This window comes from Oryctolagus cuniculus, chromosome 9 (assembly GCF_964237555.1).
Source record: "Oryctolagus cuniculus chromosome 9, mOryCun1.1, whole genome shotgun sequence".
Taxonomy (NCBI): Eukaryota; Metazoa; Chordata; class Mammalia; order Lagomorpha; family Leporidae; genus Oryctolagus; species Oryctolagus cuniculus.
The window spans coordinates 22,296,728-22,306,353 of record NC_091440.1 but is presented as its reverse complement, the minus strand read 5'-3'; the positions used below and the strand labels follow the sequence as shown (position 1 = coordinate 22,306,353).

Below are 9,626 nucleotides of genomic sequence, written 5' to 3'. Positions count from 1 at the left end.
GATAATTAATCAAATAATGTTTATACATGCTAAGTTAAATAATAGTGCATATATCAAGTGCCCAATACATCTTGGCTGTCTTTATTGGGAAAATAACTTAAAATAATTAGTAGAGAGGATTTTTAATGTTCTCAACAAAAAATAATTATGCTTGTTTGAGTCAATGGTTATACTAGGTATCATGATATAATGATCACATATTTATTGTGTACATTTATTTAAATATCACTGTACTTCATAAATATGCAGTTATTTTTGTCAATTAAATAAAAACGTTTTTAAACAATAGCTAAAAATATAAACACCCCTTTTTTACCCTGAAGAACTAATGATAAATATAGTTCAGGGTACAATTACACTCTGGCTTTTCACAGTTACTTAACATACTGACATATTAAGTTGAATTACTTATTTAAGCTAAAGCAGGATTTTATTGCTTCGAAACAAAGTGGTGGAGATGAAAAGTATCACTGCAGTAACTGCAGTGTAGACTAGTCCAATTACCCTGACCTCTAGTTGAAGAATTCTTAAATTGATGAAAATGAGTATCAGATTCCTTTCTGGGGAAGGAGGATGCAGCAGACTTTATTGATGGTAACATGAAAAGTTAGGGCGCCCCATGCCCCTCCCCTTCTCCAGCAGATGTGAGATGGAAACTGTGAGAGGAGATTCTCACCCTGTTGAGTCTCTTCCTTTGGTGCTCTCCTTCGGACAGTGGCATAGGGGATCTCACTCCTTGAAGCTTACATGGACCATAAAATCCAGCATCCTCTTGCTGTAGCCAAATTCATGGTCATATCAGGAAACCAGTTTTGCAAATTGGGAATTGAGGCCAATGCCTGCTCCCGAATTGAAGGTGGAAGAGTGGGTATCAGTGTTAAATTTTCAAGAGATATCCCAGTTCTCAGTGTAGCCCAGGGAACCTCTGATGCCTGCTTCACCTCTTACTTGATGTCAAAATATTTGGCAGCTTTCACCAGATGGCACGTCACGTCTGTGACTTAAATATTGGGGGTAGGCACCCAGAAGACCATTGCAGTGACTTTCCCATTCAACTCAGGGATGATTTTGTCCTTAGTCTAGGCAGCAAATGTGTAGATGATGTTCTCGCCAGCACTAAGGTCATTCCATCACCATTTATTGGAGGGGCCATCCATAGTCTACTTAGTGGCAGTGATCATAAGTCCTTCCACAATGCCAAAGTTGTCATGGATGACCTTGGCCAGGGAGAAGAAGAAGTTGCTGGTGCAGGAGTTATTACTGATGATCTTGAGGATGTTGTGATACCTCTCAAGGTTCACACCGCTCACAAACATGGAGTATCAGCAGAGGGGCAGAGATGATGACCAATTTTGGTCCACTCTACAAGTGAACCTCAGTCTTATCCATAATGATGAAGATTCCAGTGGATGCAATAACATATTTGGCACAAATATCACCCCATTGAAATCAGCAGGATCTCACTCCTGGAAGACAGTGATGCCTTTCCCACTGATGACTTCTTGTTCTCATCCTTCACTGTGCTATGGAACTTGCCATGGGTGGAATCTTACAGGAACCTGAAGACCATGTAGTTGAAGTCAAGAGAAGAATCAGTGGTGGTGAAAACAGCCTTAGTGGGGCCAGTGTTGAGGTGTAGTGTGTAAAGACACTGTTGCGATGCTGGTATCCCATATGGATGCCAGTCTCTGCCCCAGCTGCTCCTTTTCTGCTTCCTGCTAATGGTCTGGAAAAAGTAGTGGAGGATGGTGGGGTGCTTGGTACCATGACACCCACTTGGGAGACCCAGAGGGAAGCTCCTGGCTTCGAGCTTCAGCCTGGCCCAACCCTGGCTATTGTAGCCTTCTGGGGAGTATGCCAAGATCTGTTTGTTTGTCTGTCTGTCTGTCTCTCTCTGTAACTCTGACTTCTGAAAAAAATAAAACAAATCTTAAAAAAAAAAAAAACAAAACACTAGCCTGTATGACCAAAATTTGTTCACTTTGTCCTTCATTGCATCTCAGCAATGCAACAGCACTAGCACTACACAAGCAGCTCCAACTATCTGTCAGACAGGAAGGAACAGAGTGCCAACCATTAAACTCCTGCTTATTCCTCATATTACACAGATTTGCAGCTCTCCTTTTAAACCAAGTTTATAACTTACGTAACTATTAGATCTTAGTTTGGTATTCAATTTTTGAGGTTCTGAAATTTTATTTTATTTATTTTATTTTATTTATGGACTTTCCAATGACAATTTTGTTCCTTTTAAAGAAACTCTGAAAAATTTTGTCATCCTGCTATTATGTAAAAATAATATGTATGGGGCCAGCGCCATGGCTCAATAGGCTAATCCTCCTCCTGCGGCACCGGCAAACCAGATTCTACTCCCGGTTGGGGCGATGGATTCTGTCCCGGTTGCTCCTCTTCCTGTCCAGCTCTCTGCTGTGGCCCGGGAGTGCAGTGGATGATGGCTCAGGCCCTTGGGCCCTGCATCCATATGGGAGACCAGGAGAAGCACCTGGCTCCTGGCTTCGGATCAGGCGCAGTTCACCAGCCGCAGCCCGCCGGCTGCAGCGACCACTGGAGTGTGAACCAACAGTAAAAGGAAGACCTTTCTCCCTGTTTCTTTCTCTCACTGTCTACTCTGCCTGTTAAAAAAATAATAATAATATGTATGGAAAAGAACATTATATTATTAAAAAATAATACATTTTTCTTATAAATTTATTGCATTTTATTTACAAACCTGGGTATTTAAAATTTATCATTTAAATAAATATCAACTCCTAAAGTACCTTGCAAATGTATTGCTAATCTTGCCTATCAACAAAATGGAGTTAATTACTCTTTGATGAAATGCAATGGTCATCTCATGCTGGCAGGCATGAAAATTGGATTCCTCATGCATTGGTAGTTTAAATATAAATGGCAGAGAAACTCTGGAAAATATTTTGGCAGCTTATCATGGAAACAAAAACATACAGGCAAACATATTGAAATACTCTTGACTGAGCAACCTCACTCCTACCCATTTATTCCACACAAAAGGAAATTTATGTTAATATTAAAAACTGCAGGTGACTGTTTGTAGACACTTTATTTGTAACAACACCAATCTGAAAAAAAAAAAAAACCCAAATGGCTATCAGTAGGTTAATGGTTAAACAAAATGTGGAAAATTCATATCCCAAAACACCAATCAACAATAAACAGAAAGGAACTATTTTTACATGAAATTGCTTGGATTAGATCTCAAGGGAATTATGCTGCAAGAAAAAGTATTATCTCAAAAGGAGATTGTAGGACCAACACAAAAGATTAACACCCTGCCTGTGACACCAGCATCCCATATGAGTGCAGATGGGAGCCTTGGCTGCTTCCACTCTCTGCTAATGCACATAGGAAAGGAACAGAAGGATACATAAATGCCTGGGCTCCTGTCACCCATTTGAGAGACCCAGATAAAATTCCAGGTTCCTTAGCATATACTAAGTAAAGATTTCAACAGACTGCAACCACACAGACACACAAAGTATAGAGTACTGTTTGAGTAGTAGTTTTACTGTTAATTCGCATAATACAACACACTTTGGACAGAGATCCTACATGGGGAGTAGGTGCAGAGTGACTCTCGTTGTTGATTTATGTTGTCTTATTTATGATGTCAGTAATCCCCCAAGGCTCTTGTCATGAGCTGTCAAGGCTACAGAAGCCTCTTGAGTTCACCAACTCCAATCTTATTTAGAGAAGGCCATAGTCAAAGTGGAAGTTCTCTCCTCCCTTCAGAGAAAGGTATCTCCCTCTTTGATGGCCCCTTCTTTCCGCTGGGATCTAAATCACAGATTATTTTTTGCCATAGTGTCTTGGCTTTCCATGCCTGAAATACTCTCATGGGCTCTTTAGCTGGATCCAAATGTCTTAAGGGCTGATTCTGAGGCCAGAGTGCTGTTTAGGACATCTGGCATTCTATGAGTCTGCTGTATATCCCACTTCCCATGTTGGATCATTCTCTCCTTTTAAATACTATCAGTTATTATTAGCAGACACTAGTCTTATTTATGTGATCCCTTTGACACTTAATTTTATCATTGTGATCAATTATGAACTGAAATTGATCACTTTGATTAGTAATATGGCATTGGTACATGCACCTTGATGGTATTGAATTGGAATCCCCCGGCACATTTCTAGCTCTACCTTCAAGGGTAAGTCCAAGTGAGTATGTGCCGAATTGTACATCTCTTTACTCTCTTATTCCCACTCTTATATTTAACAGGTATCACTTTTCAGTTAATTTTAAAAGCCTAAGAATAATTGTGTGCTAATTAAAGAGTTCAACCAGTGGTATTAAGTAGAACAAAAAAATACCAAAAGGAATAAAATAGTAAGTTGTTCCGCAACAGTCAGGACAAGGGTTGATGAAGTCATTGTTTCTCATAGTGTCCATTTCACTTCAACAGGTTTCCTCTTAGGTGCTCAGTTAGTTGTCACTGATCAGGGAGAACATACAATATTTGTTCCTTTGGGACTGGCTTATTTCACTCAGCATGGTGTTTTCTGGATTCCTCCATTTTGTTGCAAATGACCAGATTTCATTTTTTAACTGCTGTATAGTATTCTATAGAGTACATATCCCATAATTTATCCAGTCTTCTGTTGATGGGCATTTAGGTTGATTCCATGTCTTAGCTATTGTGAATTGAGCTGCAATAAACAATGAGGTGTGGACAGCTCTTTTATGTACCAATTTAATTTCCTTTCGGTAAATTCCAAGGAGTGGGATGGCTGGGTCATGTGGTACAGCTATATTCAGGTTTCTGAGGAATCTCCAAACTGACTCCCATAGTGGCTTTACCAGTTTGCATTCCCACCAATACTGGGTTAGTGTGCCTTTTTCCCCATATCCTCGCCAGCATATACTGTTAGTTGATTTCTGTATGTAAGCCATTCTAACCAGGTGAGGTTAAACCTCATTGTGGTTTTGATTTACATTTCGCTGATGGCTAGTGATCCTGAATATTTTTTCATGTGTCTGTTGGCCGTGTGGATTTCCTCTTCTGAAAAATGTCTATTTAGGTCCCTGGCCTATCTCTTAAATGTTTTTTGTTTTGTTTTGCTGTTATGGAGTTTCTTGATCTCTTTGTAGATTCTGGTTATTAAACTTTTATCATTTACATAATTGCTATTTCAACAGTAAAACCACCATTACTGCCTTTTCAGGAGTGAGCCAGCAGATGGAAGATTCTCTCTCTCTCTCTCTCTCTCTCTCTCTCTCTCTGTCTCTCTCTCTCTCTCTCTCATAAACACACACACTTTCTCTTTTTCTCAACTCTGTCTCAAATAAATAAATAAATCTTTAGTAGAAGTGATTATGTGTAAATGTGTACTGTATAATCACATGTATATGTTATTGAAATTGCAGCCTTTTAGGAATGTGGTTGGGAAGATTGTGGGAAAAGGACATAGCTATAAAATAGTAGCAAGGGGCAGCTTATGGTAATGGAAAGTTCTGTATCTTGATTGTGGTGGTGACTGTGCATTTATAAACGAGATAAAATTCCTTTAAAATTTAAACACACACAAATTGTAGATAAAAATGATGAAATCTAAGAAAGTTCTAGTGATTGTAACAATAGCAATTTCTTGGTTTTGATATTATATTAAAGTAAGCAAAACTGAACACTTCCTAAAATTTTAAAACAGATTTTATATGTAATATAATATTGTAATACTGACATGAACTGGATTTTGAGTCTTACAGAGGACAGAACATGTCATAGGGAGAATGACAAAATGTAGAGGGGGTGATCCTGAATTCCATAGTCAGGTAAGTGAATAACTCATCAGGTACTTAACATTACTCAAAGAAGTATTTAAGAAAAACTTTGAAACTAATAACCAGTCCTCTTACAAACTGGCCATTAGTAACCTGCATTTCCTTTTGCATGCCACAGAGTCACATGGAGATGGATTGCTTCTGAAATGAAATGAAATGTTTTATAAATACACCTCATTTCCAGTGTTAAACAACTTGGTCTTGGTGCACCAGAGACTGAACAAGTTTATTGAAGAAATGTTGTTGGTACACTTAAGCTATTCATATCATTCGTCTTTTCTTTCTATAGTAGAGGTTCTCCAACTAAGAGTAATTTTACCTCTGCCTGTATTTGGCAGTGTCTGGATACAATTTTGATGAATTCATTTTGATGATCACTGCTGCTGGCACCTAGGAAGTAGAGGCCAGGGATGCTGCAAACATGTACTGGGAAGCCCCCCAAACAGGTAATTAACTAACCCAAAATATCAACAGTGTCCAGGTTCAGAACTTTATTTCATAGGCAACTGCACATATCCAATCATTTTCATCAAAATACCCAAATATTTAAATGCAATTTATGTAGAGGTGACATAAAATAAAAAGTCACTTGTCAGAATTCACTTGATCCAAACTCTATATACTTGGAACTCAGGGTTGGTTTTGTGAAGATAAATTGCCCAAAGTCATTAAGTCTATCCAGGTTATCTGTATACTAATCTGTAGACAAGAGTGTAGGTCTCCTCTCCAGCTACAGTGCACAGTTAGAAAAAATAAGACATTTGAGAACTCAGGTCGTCACACCTAGAGTTGATATTCCTATGCAAGAAGATAAATATATTCCAAAGTCCTTGATTTTGGTGATGATAACCACTTCAGTAACTTCTTTTTATCATACTAAAATGAAATTCAGTTCTGAAGAGAGTTGAACTTATCATTTTGATAAGATTAAACATTGTCAAAGAAGTTATTTCAAAAAAATGAAATGAAAGGATTTTGCATGGTGCTTTCAAACTGATACATATTGCTCTTATTTTTATTATGGGATAAAAATATTTTAACAGTAATTACATTTGCCTATGTACAGTGAATGTGATTTTTATTCTTTCATTTTTGTCAGATTAATATAGATCCTAGTAATCTTATTTTTTGGATAAAAAGTTTGACCTTTTTTGAAACTCTACATCTTAAAAATCATTACACTTCTAGATAGTGAAATAAATGTGTTAAGACCATATTACAAAAAAAAAACTTTGTAAAGTATTTTTTGGTTTTTCTTTTTGAAATACATGAAACAATTTATTAAGACTATGATTATGGCCGGTGCTGCGGCTCAATATGCAGCGCCGGCACACCAGGTTCTGTCCTGGTTGGGGCGCCAGATTCTGTCCCGGTTGCCCCCTTCCAGGCCAGCTCTCTGCTGTGGCCAGGGAGTGCAGTGGAGGATGGCCCAAGTGCTTGGGCCCTGCACCCACATGGGAGACCGGGAGAGGCACCTGGCACCTGGGTCCTGGCTTCGGATCGGTGCAGTGTGCCAGCCGCAGCACGCCAGCCACAGCGGCCATTGGAGGGTGAACCAATGGCAAAGGAAGACCTTTCTCTCACTGTCCACTCTGCCTGTCAAAAAAAAAAAAAAAAAAAGACTATGATTATAACAGTGAAGAGCAAGCAAGATATTTCTTATGAGTTTTAACTCAATATTTTCTGGCTTAATAGTTAATCACTTAGGATGAACTACTTGTGAGAAATAGCTTCAAATCTTTATGCTACTGAACTGGGGCTGACAATCAGGGTAAACCAACCATGGGAGGGAGAGAATGAGATGAAAGAAAATCTGTGTTATTCCAGAGTTCAGCCTCACCATGAATGTACTGAAGTCAGATTTGACCTCCTGCTATTCAACCAGGAGACCCAAAAATAATAAGAATTCCAGTCTGCGGTGAAAGAAATCGTGAATAAAGCTTATAACTCATTCAATCTTCTCTATTGCTTTCTTGTTTCCTTTTGTGAGGCACAAGCATAAAGGTACCGAATTTCAGCTTCTCACAGGGGCAGAACCACATGCACTATGCAAGGATTGTGTGTTGGCTCAACTCCATGTCAGCATACTGTCAAAATAAAGAATGATATATAAATCTGTATATTGTGCCAACAACAGCATATAAACTTCCTGGAGTTCATCCAACTTTGCATAGAGGGCACCTTTGTGCAGCAAGCCTGGAATATTATTATGAAGTCATGTTTTTGAAGGATGCTATCAAGGGTAAAAAAAATTTGGAATTTTTGACAGTGATATTGAACAAATATTTCCAGTTGCTTATATTTTATGTTTCTGTTATGTTCTGTGATAGTGATGTGAATGTATATGTTTTGAATATAAACACACAGTTGGATAGAACCACATCATAGTAAATGCCAGAGATATTAAGTAGCACTTTACATAGATGAAAGCCAGAAACAGAAATAGACTTTCACAATGAGAATTGTAAAACAATGAAGAATGAGCTGAGAGCCAAAAAGATCGCTCTCTCCTGTGTGTGTGTATATGTGCATGTGTGTGTGTGTGTGTGTGTGTGTCACTCTGCCATTAAATAAATAAGTAAATCTTAAAAGTTCAGTACAGTCAGGTTCAAGTGCTTTCTGGTGTTGTAGCACTCAGGAATGGCAGACCACAGTCGGAGGTTACTAGAAACTGTCATTCAAAAAAATTTTATTATTTCTATGACACAATTTATGTATATTCCAGATCACTACCTGCCTATGCAATGACCCTGTGGTAGGAAAGAATCAGAGGGAAGAGTTGCAAGCAAGAGCAAAATGCAGCAGGAGCAAAAAAGAGTTCAAGGTTGATTGTCATAAAGATGGAAATAATAATAAGGGAGATACTAAGGAGTATACTAATTATTAATAATGAAGAAGCTACATGTGCTGAGAAAATCAGAAGCGAAATTCCTATCTGAAAGGACTCTCCTATTTTCCAGATACTCATTTCCTATACAACTGGCTCTGAGACAAGTTAAAAATAAGGATAATTTCTTAAAATATTTTTCTAAAAATAAACCACTATTGTGGGATATGTTGACCCTATCCATACAGTCTAAACACACTTCCATTTCCAATACAATTCAGAAGATTGCACAATTTCTTATATTTTGAGCATGAAAAATGATATTCTATATGCTAATATGTCTATAACATACATCAAAATATCATTCTGTTGATGGACTCCCTTTCTAAATATTTGATCACTAAAAGGAATTAATAGCCCATTACTATTTCAGTAAAGAATATAAGTAGATTTTTTAGACATCTTGTCTGATTCTTCAAAAAAGCATTTTACCTTTCACCTGGACTTAGAAAATTCCATTGTTTTTCTCTGCATATAGAATCATACCAAATAAACTAAACTTCTTGGATTTAGTTTATACAACTTTCTGCGTACAAATTTTTTAAGATAAATTTGGTTTTGCAATACTATGATTCATATGAGATTGGGATGTTTATTCAATTCCCCCATTGTTTCCCAGAAGAAAAGAGAAGCTCTCCAGTAAAATCTGAGCTCACTTATTTATTTATTGGTAGGGGCTAACTATTGCATTATTAACTGCAACAAGATAACTTTATAGCTAATGGAATTTGATGCCTTGCTTCCAGTTTGATGCCTCTGGCTAGATTTGCATACCATACAATTTTATTGACTAAACATAGTGATTCATTTTTAAAACTACTTTTCAAAAGTTCTGTTTTTATGGGCAACTTAGGTTCTTTCCTTTGCACCAGCTTCTTTCATGTCTCGCTCATGGGCAATATTTTTAATCTAATTTCC

General features: G+C 37.7%; 1 pseudogene; it reads right to left on the bottom strand.

Annotated features, from left to right (window-relative positions):
• Positions 1 to 729: 729 nt before the first annotated feature.
• On the bottom strand, positions 730 to 1,579 carry LOC127492002 (glyceraldehyde-3-phosphate dehydrogenase-like; annotated as a pseudogene).
• Positions 1,580 to 9,626: the final 8,047 nt, after the last annotated feature.